This window comes from Aegilops tauschii, chromosome 3 (assembly GCF_002575655.3).
Source record: "Aegilops tauschii subsp. strangulata cultivar AL8/78 chromosome 3, Aet v6.0, whole genome shotgun sequence".
NCBI classification, from domain to species: domain Eukaryota; kingdom Viridiplantae; phylum Streptophyta; class Magnoliopsida; order Poales; family Poaceae; genus Aegilops; species Aegilops tauschii.
Window position 1 is genome coordinate 268159801 of NC_053037.3, and position 9865 is coordinate 268169665.

A 9865-nucleotide genomic window follows, 5' to 3' on the forward strand; every position below is an offset into this window, starting at 1 on the left:
TCCTCGAGTACTGTGTGTGTCATCATACCGATCCAGGGATGACACTTAAGCACAGAGACTTGATCCATTCGGGTCGGGTCGCTACAAGATGGTATCAGAGCACATGTTGACTGTAGGACGTGACCCTAGAAACTGGCAAGCCCATAGGAAGGATTTTCTCAAAAAACTTTCCTTTTCAAAAAGATCTTTTACCTCTCTTCTTTTCCGAGTCTTATTCAAATATTCCCTTTTAGTGAGACCATACCCTTTTTCCTTTTGGACCACTCGAAGATTCGACGGATGAGACCACTTCAAGAAGTACAAGATATCGGACAACTAAGACCATTCGAAATGAAGAGATTTTACCGTGCATTATGATAATGGAAACTACAACGGTTGAAGATTCCGAAGACTGGGAGAATTTGAAGGCTCTGAAGAATTTCCAGATGTGTATGACCTAGGAAGGTTACCCTTATGGAACTTGGCAGACTATGGAAGCTGTCAATACTCGAGAGCAAGGTGTATCGGAGAAAGACCGAAACATGGAGAGTTAGAAACTCAAAGTTTTGTCAAGGAAACCCTAAGGCAGGGGATATCAACTATGGAATGATAGCTCATGGTAATGACAAGAGCAGAAACACGGATATCCATGGTGTTATTACCCGTTTATGCTATTGTCACCGTGCGGAGTTAAGCATGCAGATGCATGGAAGGAATGGATGGTAGAAAGCTGATGGATCACCTATCAGCAAGATGAAGTTTTAACTTTAGACCGGTGTATCACCAGGATCTGGAGTATTACATCAGGAAGTTTAAAGATGAACCTTCAGGAAGCAGTATTCGACAAGTAAGCATTTCGTGAAGGACTCAGGACCCAGAAGTTGAAAGTAGCCAAGCTGGGAAAGCAAAACCTCGAGATAACGGAGACTCGTCAGGAACTGAAGGACAGTAGGATCATGGTTCATGTCAAGGATGTTGAAACCCAGAAGTTTGGAACGCAACTCCAGAAATATAAAGGACGTCACGAGAGACTTCGCATCAACAGAGATGATTTGGCAAAAGAACTTGAGAAGGACAAGCATGTTTGGAAGAAGCCGTCGGAGACATGACCAAGATTTCAAGAGTTTGTCGACTTTGAAGATTTTTGACTTCTAGAAGACCCAACCCCTGTTATATGCCTACGTTAGATGCGACGTTTGTGAGCTGTCATTTGTTTGATGTTTTTCCGACAGCCACGATAAAAATTTTCTTTTCAAAACCATTGTTTGCATTGTGTGTATCCCTCTCTACCTCTCTTATCTCACCCCAAACCCATGGACCCAATAGAGGATGAATGGAGATGAGCTTGTATTTTCTGGACCGATGAGTCAATTGGAGACGGACCGATGGATTCAGAACATGGAGGATCACATGAAGAATAACCCTATAGTCGGAAAGGATATGACCCGGCATGCTCTTCAATGTTTTGAAAGAGGTGCTGCTACTTGGTGGAGGATGTACCAAACCACCAATGGATGGCAAGGAGTAACCACTTGGAAAGAATTTAAGTGGACTCTACAAAGATCTCGTCTTGTGTCCCAGAAATTGAAGCCTTATGGAAAGGATGTGAAGAAACCTTGTGCATACAAGCCTTTTGGAGAAATAGGACACAACCATAAGGAACACAAGGATGAATGCCCTAATTGTGAAGGAAGTCACCCAGCTAAAGAATGCCCAACTAGGCAGATCACTTGTTTCTTGTGTGAAGGGACTACCCACTACCCTGCTCAGTGTCACATCTACCCCATGGTACAAAGGACCATCCAGCGGAAGAAAGAAGCAATGAAAAGAGCCCAGATGGAAATTTTAGAGGAATCTGTGATGAAGGAAGAGGTGGAGGACACACCCAAAGAAGAACCAATTAAACCCTGCACCAAGTCATGCTATTCATGTGGAGAAGAAGGACACATCTCCCAAAATTGTCTGAATGGGGATTTAGTGGAATTCCCGACAGAGGAAGTAGAGTATGACCCACAGGAAATAGAAGCCCTGATTGGAACGGAAAAGTCCAGGAAGAGAAGTAGATTGGATCCCAGGAACAACCCAATTTCTACAAAGAGAGACCTGAGTCATATCACATGTTTTAGGTGCAAAAATTCAGGACACTACCACAGTGATTGCCCAAAAGGGAAGATGAGGACCCCAGGAGGCTATATAATCACAAGGAAACCCCGAGATATGTCAGAAGTAATATGTTTCCGTTGTGATGAAGCAGGGCACTTTGCAAGAGAATGCCCCAAGGAGACGGAGACTTGAGACAAATAGTTGAGTGCAACGAGAAGTATAGTAGTAGTAATGTGGACATTTCTTTTATTAGTGAGGTGTCGGATTGAGGCATGTAATGGAATGCAGAAAATTGTAATAATTTGAGAATCAATAAAGTTAGCATCATTGGTATTGATTTGGATTCTATGAGTTGTTACTCTATGAAGAAAGATTTTGACCATTTTCGAGGATATGAGAAATATGGTCTATGGAAGATTGTGCATTTTAAAGGTGGTAGTACCCTGTGAGGAAACTTGACCCTTGGAAAAAGGTAATGATATTCCACGAAGTGGATTTCGAAAAAAATAAGTATGAGTTTTATCTCGATATGTTGGATACCCCAAGAATATGAGGGTATGGAGTATTATTGGATGTAAAGGAAGTAGTCTATGAAATTGGAGATGGAGCATGTCTTCGTGTGTTCCCTCTGCGAGGAGTTAAACTATTTGGAGTTAAGGGAAAGTTAGCCCCGAGATTTGTAGGACCATACCGAGTTTTGAAGCATATGGGAGAAGTGGCCCACAAGTTGGAGTCACCCGAAGGACTGTCAGGAGTTCATGATGTGTTTCACGTTTTCCCAGTTGAAGAAGTGCCATGCAAAGATGGCCAATATTCCCCTGTAAGGACGCTTCACCCTGGAAAGGATAATGATGTTCCACGAAGTGGAGTATGGACTTCATAAGTATAAGTTTTTTTTATCTCGGTATGTGGGATATCCCCCGAGGATGAGGAGATGAATTACTATTGGATATAAAGGAGGTATGATGTTGGAAATATGGATCAATGGAATTCCATGATGAGTCTGAGTAATCATGTCCAAGTTTGGTGCCAATAGAAGGAAGGAAGACAGTACAATTGGATGGATTTAAGAATACTAGGAAGTTGGATGTTGGATTAAGGATCAGTTTTCCCCAATGATGAGTTCAAGGTTTACCAGTGATGAGATGGGCCATAACCCACAGGCCCCAGGACCTGCCAAGAAACAAGCACATTCTTGCTGAAGGAAAAACCCTGGAAGAAGTTATGATTTTATCGATAGATGATCTTATAGGAGTTACGCAAAACCTGAGAGTTGTGAAGGAACGATAGATGTTTGTTTGGCTTGCAGAATCCATGGATTTATCCGAACTTGGTTCGTCGACAAGAGAAATTCTGCAATGCTTGCGAGGATGACCGAGTGTTAGAATGCGAGTTTCGCTAAACCATGTACAAGGTAATGATTTGGCTGCGGGATGGATTGATTACCATACCGACTTACTCTTATTGTTCGCCTTGCTATACGGGATGGTAAATCTGAGTGACTTGCCTATAGTAGAGTGACGACAATTTAAACCTTGTTTAAACTTTAGAATGGTGTAAGTATTTTTTTCCCTTGTACAAGGCAGCTCTTGCCAATCGTAGGTTATACGGTGAGGATCAACCAGACCCATTTCCTGCAGGAGAAACCATAAATTGTTGACCACCAGGAGATGTCGATAGTTGTTTAGTTTTGGCGCCAGACCCGTCAGCTACGAAGACTGAGTCATGGAAGAACCTTACCAAGATGAAAGGACAAAAGAATTGAGGAAAAGGTTATGCCACCACCGGAAGAGCCTAGAGAAGGAATTATACTGAAGATCTGAGAAGACCGACACTGTCAAGAATAATGGATGGAGTATATGAGTTTGGATGGAACCGTAACCATGCTTCTAAGGGTGGTAGCACCCCAGACCCCCTGTGATGATCAATGGATTTTGAGAAGACCCCAAACCCTAACCTATTTCTTTCTAGCCTCTCCGAATCTCGAGGACGAGATTCATTTTAAGGGTGGTAGGTTTGTAACATCCCAAAATTCTAAATTTTGGAATGTTATAATAAATAGATAGATTTGATTGTTTGTTGGATTGTTGTGTGATTGATTGACTGAAAGTGAGTGAAATTCGAAATCTTTTGAAAGTTAAATGAGAGGGAATAAAAGGACTTTCCCAAACTTTCATTTTGCTTTTATGATCTCCATGAATTCAAATTCTTTTCATCACAAAACCCTCGAGAGAAGATGACATGACTTCTTCCATTTATTTAAATGAAAAGGGGTGTTGAAAATATTTGAATATCATTTGAAAATATTTCCAATTCAGAAACTTCAAGCAACTCAATGATTTTCATGAGAGAAGATAAAATGACTTCTTCAAAACATATGAAATATGAGTTGGAAGTTTAAAAGGATCTAATTTAAAGTCCTTTTGGAAATTATTTTAATTTGGAGTTATTTGGGTTTTATTCAAATTATTTTTCTCCAAAAATAAAATATAAAGAAATTAGGGTAACATGATTCCCTACAACAGAAAATTGGAGAGAAATAAATTTGAAATCATTTTGGTATTTTTAAAATGATTTTTATTGGATTTTATTAAGGCAGTAGCACTGTTTGATTTATATTAATTTTTGTGGTCTTTATTTGACTTTACAAAAATGTTCATGTTGTAGAAAATCTTTTTCTGAAAATTTTGATATATAATATGCCTATATAAAATTTTAATTTATTTTCTTTATCCGGTTTTCCTTCTGTTTCACTTTTAAAAAAAAATTGTACATGCGGCCCATAGTTATTTACCGCCCACACGTATAGCATAGTGGCAGCGGGCGCCTCATTTGTTTTTCCCTCTCCTAAATGGGCCAGGCCCAGCCGTCCTTTTTATTTTTTTACTTAGGGCGATTTTTGTTAAAAAACAAAAACTGCAGTGTACGCGTGCGCGCGCAGCCGGCCCGTGGTGCTTTTAGCCCATGCGTTCCCCGTTTATTTTATTTGTTCGTCTACGTTTAGTCCCACATTGCCTAGCCTTTAACCCCTAAACCTATTTTTCAACTATAAATATAGACCCATAGAGCCTCCAAAAATTATCCATCACGGGTTAAATCAGTATTTTGGTTTGACTAGCTAAAAATATATTTCTCCTCTCCGGCGGGACTTTTGGAAGTTGTCTCCACACTCCGAAGTCGTCTTTTCTATACCTTATAAAGGTATATTTATTCGTTCTCTGTATTTATACGTTAGATCTAGAATTCTTTTATCCGTAACTATTTTTTTCTTCTTTTATAAAACAGCTTGGCCCTGATTTTTCAAATAGCCATAACTTTTTACTCGTTCATCCAAATTAGATGAAACCAGCGTCTATAGTTTCGTCTTGTTTTCACCTATCCGGTGAACCTGTCACATCAATTTTTTTTTAATTTTCAAATTTCGAAATTTGTTTCACGGTCAAATTTCTTTTGATCATATCTTTTTATCCGTACCTCCGTTTTCGATGAAACCAACGCCCACTTTTTCGTTACGATCCCCTCTATCCAGTTAAACAACTTAAACATGTTTTTGAAAGTTTTAAATTTTGATTTCAAACAGATTTGTATTTGAACTTCTTTTGTTCATAACTTATGTTTCGTAGCTCCGATTTAGTTGATTCTTTTTGCAAATCGAAGCTCTTGACCTAAACTTTCTGATAAGGCCAAATTCATATAATTTTGGCACTATTAGAAATTGTTTTATGTTGCAAGAGTTATTTGCTTGGTTTTGATGTTTCCCGAATCATCTTCTTCGTTCTTCTCGATATTTTGAGTGATTGCTTATGTGTGGTTACTATTGCTTGCTTACGATAGATTGACCGGAGTGTGACGAGTAGATCTATCAAGAGTTTTGAGTGCGAATCATCTTCATCAACATTGCAGGCAAGTTCACACTTTGATCATACCCCTTTCATACCCAGTTTTTCTTATGCATTAGATTGAACCCTCGAACAATTGCATGATTAGGATCTGATTAACATGTGGGTATTGGGAAGTAGTTGATGAGGTAGTACCTATTGCCCTGTTTACAATCAAACCCTTGGGAGTTACTTCTACGTTGCTATTATATTGCCGTGCTATGCTCGTAGACGTGGATTGGGTTTGAGAGATATTCATGACAGATGTGAGATTGTTAATTAATGGTTTACTTAAGGTGGCAACTAAAACTCACATCTGGGTGGATTGAGGCACCTGGAGAACCCAGTGTTGTCTGTTTGTATAAGGACCGCCACCCAGGCTCAAAGGGATCATAAGATTATTCATGCTAGAAACTTCCGTGTGCAGCCACAAGCTATTATGGGCTCTAGCATAGTTGAGTAGGTTACAGGATCTCTTGAAGAGGTGGGCTAGCAGATGTAGGGGAAAGTAGGTGTACCGGTCCATCCAGAGTAAAGAGTGATTGTTCCTGAAAGACTGTGTCTCGGTCATCCGTTTCTCAAACATCATGTAGTGCGAGAATCAAGCGGAGGCGATCGAGTCTTGTGGGGAAAAGTGCGCAAACCTCTGCAGAGTGTACAAACTAATCATGATTAGCCGTGTCCCCGGTTATGGACATCTTGAGTATCTAGTTCTTGGATTATCCCGTTGATCTCATCATGTTACTTTAATTAATATTGTTGGGTTAATGATGATACTTAATTGGGATTGAGATGCTGTCAACCATCTCAATGTTTCACAACCACCATGATAGTTAAATAAAATTTATTCCTTTGAAGTAGGGAAAAATTGGCTTTTCGCAAAAACATTATAACCATAGAGCTTTTCCACCAGCCATATATGCATGTAGTGATAGCCTTTGTTCATCATTTCTCTATGGTGTGAATTTGCCAGCATATTCCATGTGCTGACCCGTTTTCGGGCTGCAATGTTTCATGTTGCAGGATATCTTACGACGAGTAAGTGATACGTTAGGGTTACGATTTCTACACTCAACTTTGCCGTTGGTGTTGATGGGAATCCACAACCTTGTTACTTCCGCTATTTGGATTGAGGTAATAGTATTTACGTTATTTTATGCATGTGATTTACCTCTGTTATAAATCCTCGAGTACTGTGTGTGTCAGCATACCGATCCAGGGATGACACTTAAGCACAGAGACTTGATCCATTCGGGTCGGGTCGCTACATCAACGCAGGCACTACATAACAATTATTTAGGTTTATCACTAATCCCAATGGTAATCGAAGAGCGAGCGTGCCGACGGCGATCACATCAATCTTGGAACCATTTCCCACGTGCATCGTCTCTTCATCCTTCGCCAGCCTTCGTCTATTCTGTAATTCCTGTTTAGAGTTGCAAATGTGAGCAACCGCACCGGTATCAAATACCCAAGCACTACAACGAGAGTTGGTTAGGTACACATCAATAACATGGATATCAAATATACAGTTGTTGATGTTGGCCCCCTTCTTATTGGCCAGATACTTGTGGCAATTCCGCTTCCAGTGGCCAGTTCCCTTGCAATAGAAGCTCTCAATTTCAGGCTTGGGTCCAGCCTTGGGTTTCTTCACGGGAGGAGCAACTGCTTTGCCACTCTTCTTGAAGTTTCCCTTCTTTCCCTTGCTCTTCTTGAAACTACTGGTTTTATTGACCATCAACACTTGATGCTCCTTCTGGATGTCTGACTCCGTGACTTTCAGCATCACGAACAGCTCGGAGACTGAATTGTTCATCCCTTGCATGTTGTAGTTCAACACAAAGCTCTTGTGGCAAAGTTTTAGGGATTGACGAACTTTGTCGGTGACCGCCTCAGGCCGGAGCTGAACTCCCAAATCTACCAGACGGTTGTAATACCCAGACATTCTGAGTATGTGCTCACTGACACAGCCGTTCTCCTCCATTTTGCAGGCATAGAACTTATCAGAGGTCTCATACCTCTCAATCCGGGCATTTTCCTCAAGAATAAACTTCAACTCCTGGAACATCTCATATGCTCCATGACGTTCAAAATGCCTTTGAAGTGCCGCTTCTAAGCCATACAATATGGGGCACCGAACTATTGACTAGTCATCAACACGTGACTGCTAGGCGTTCACAACGTCCATAGTTGCTGGAGGGTTTGGCGCACCAAGCGGTGCATCAAAGACATAAGACTTTTGGGCAGCCGTGTGGATAATCCTTAGATTACGGGCCGAGTCCACAAAGTTGCTTCCATCATCTTTCAGCTTAGCTTTCTCTAGGAACACATTGAAATTCAGGGGAGCTACTGCGCAAGCCATTGATCTACAACATAATTTGCAATGATAACTTAGACTATTGTTCTAGATAATGAGTTCAATTAATCATATTATCTAAGAACTCCCACTCAAATCAACATCCCTCCAGTTGTCCGAGTGGAACATGATCTAAATTCACCAACCCAAGTCCGATCATCACGTGAGATGATGTGGTTTCAATGGTGAACATCTCCGTGTTGATCATATCTACTATATGACATATGTTCGAACTTTCAGTCTCTTGTGTTCCAGGCCATGTTTTTACATGTGATACATCTCCAACGTATCTATAATTTTTGATTGCTCCATGCTATTATATTATATGTTTTGGATGTTTTCTATGCATTAATATGCTATTTTATATTATTTTTGGGACTAACTTATTAACCTAGAGCCTAGTGCCAGTTTCAGTTTGTTTCCTTGTTTTTGAGTTTTACGGAAAGGAATACCAAACGGAGTCCAAACGGAATAAAACTTTCGCGATGATTTTTCTTAGACCAGAAGACACCCACGAAACATGGAGATGAAGTCAGAAGAGTCCCGAGGGCACCACAAGCCCTCAGGGCGCGCCCTAGGGGGGAGCCCCTGGCTTCCCCCCCCCCCCCCCCCCCGAGTCCACCGACCTCCTTCTCAGCTCGATAAATTCACAAATATTAAATTATCAACAGAGGCGTCCACCAAAATACTTTTCCGCCGCTGTAACCTTCTGTTCCCGCGAGATCCCATCTTGGAGCCTTTTTCAGCATCCCGCCGGAGGGGGATTCAATCACGGAGGGCATCTACATCAACTCTATTTCCCTTCCGATGAAGCATGAGTAGTTTACCACAGACCTACGTGTCCATAGCTAGTAGCTAGATCGCGACTTCTCTCTCTTTCATCTTCAATACAATGTTCTCCTCGATGTTCTTGGAGATCTATCCGATGTAATATTCTTTTTGCGGTGTGTTTGTCGAGATCGATGAATTGTGGATTTATGATCAGATTATCTATGAATATTATTTGAGTCTCCTCCGAATTCTTATATGCATGATTTTATATCTTTGTAATTCTCTTCAAATTATCGGTTTGGTTTGGACAACTAGATTGGTTTTTCTTGCAATGGGAGAGGTGCTTAGTTTTGGGTTCAATCTTGCGGTGTCCTCAACCAGTGACAAAGTAGGGGTAGCGAGGCACGTATTTGCATTGTTGCCATCAAGGGTAAAAAGATGGGGTTTTCATCATATTGCTTTAGTTTATCAGTCAACATCATGTCATCTTGCTTAAGGCGTTACTCCGTTCTTATGAACTTAATACTCTAGATGCATGCTGGATAGCGGTCAATGTGTGGAGTAATAGTAGTAGATGCAGGTAGGAGTCGGTCCACTTGACACGGACGTGATGCCTATATTCATAATCATTGCCTTGGATATCATCATAACTTTGCGCTTTTCTATCAATTGCTCGACAGTAATTTGTTCACCCATCGTATTATTTTCCTTCAAGAGAGAGGCCTCTAGTGAAACCTATGGCCCTCGGATCTATTTTTCATCATATATGTTTAGATCT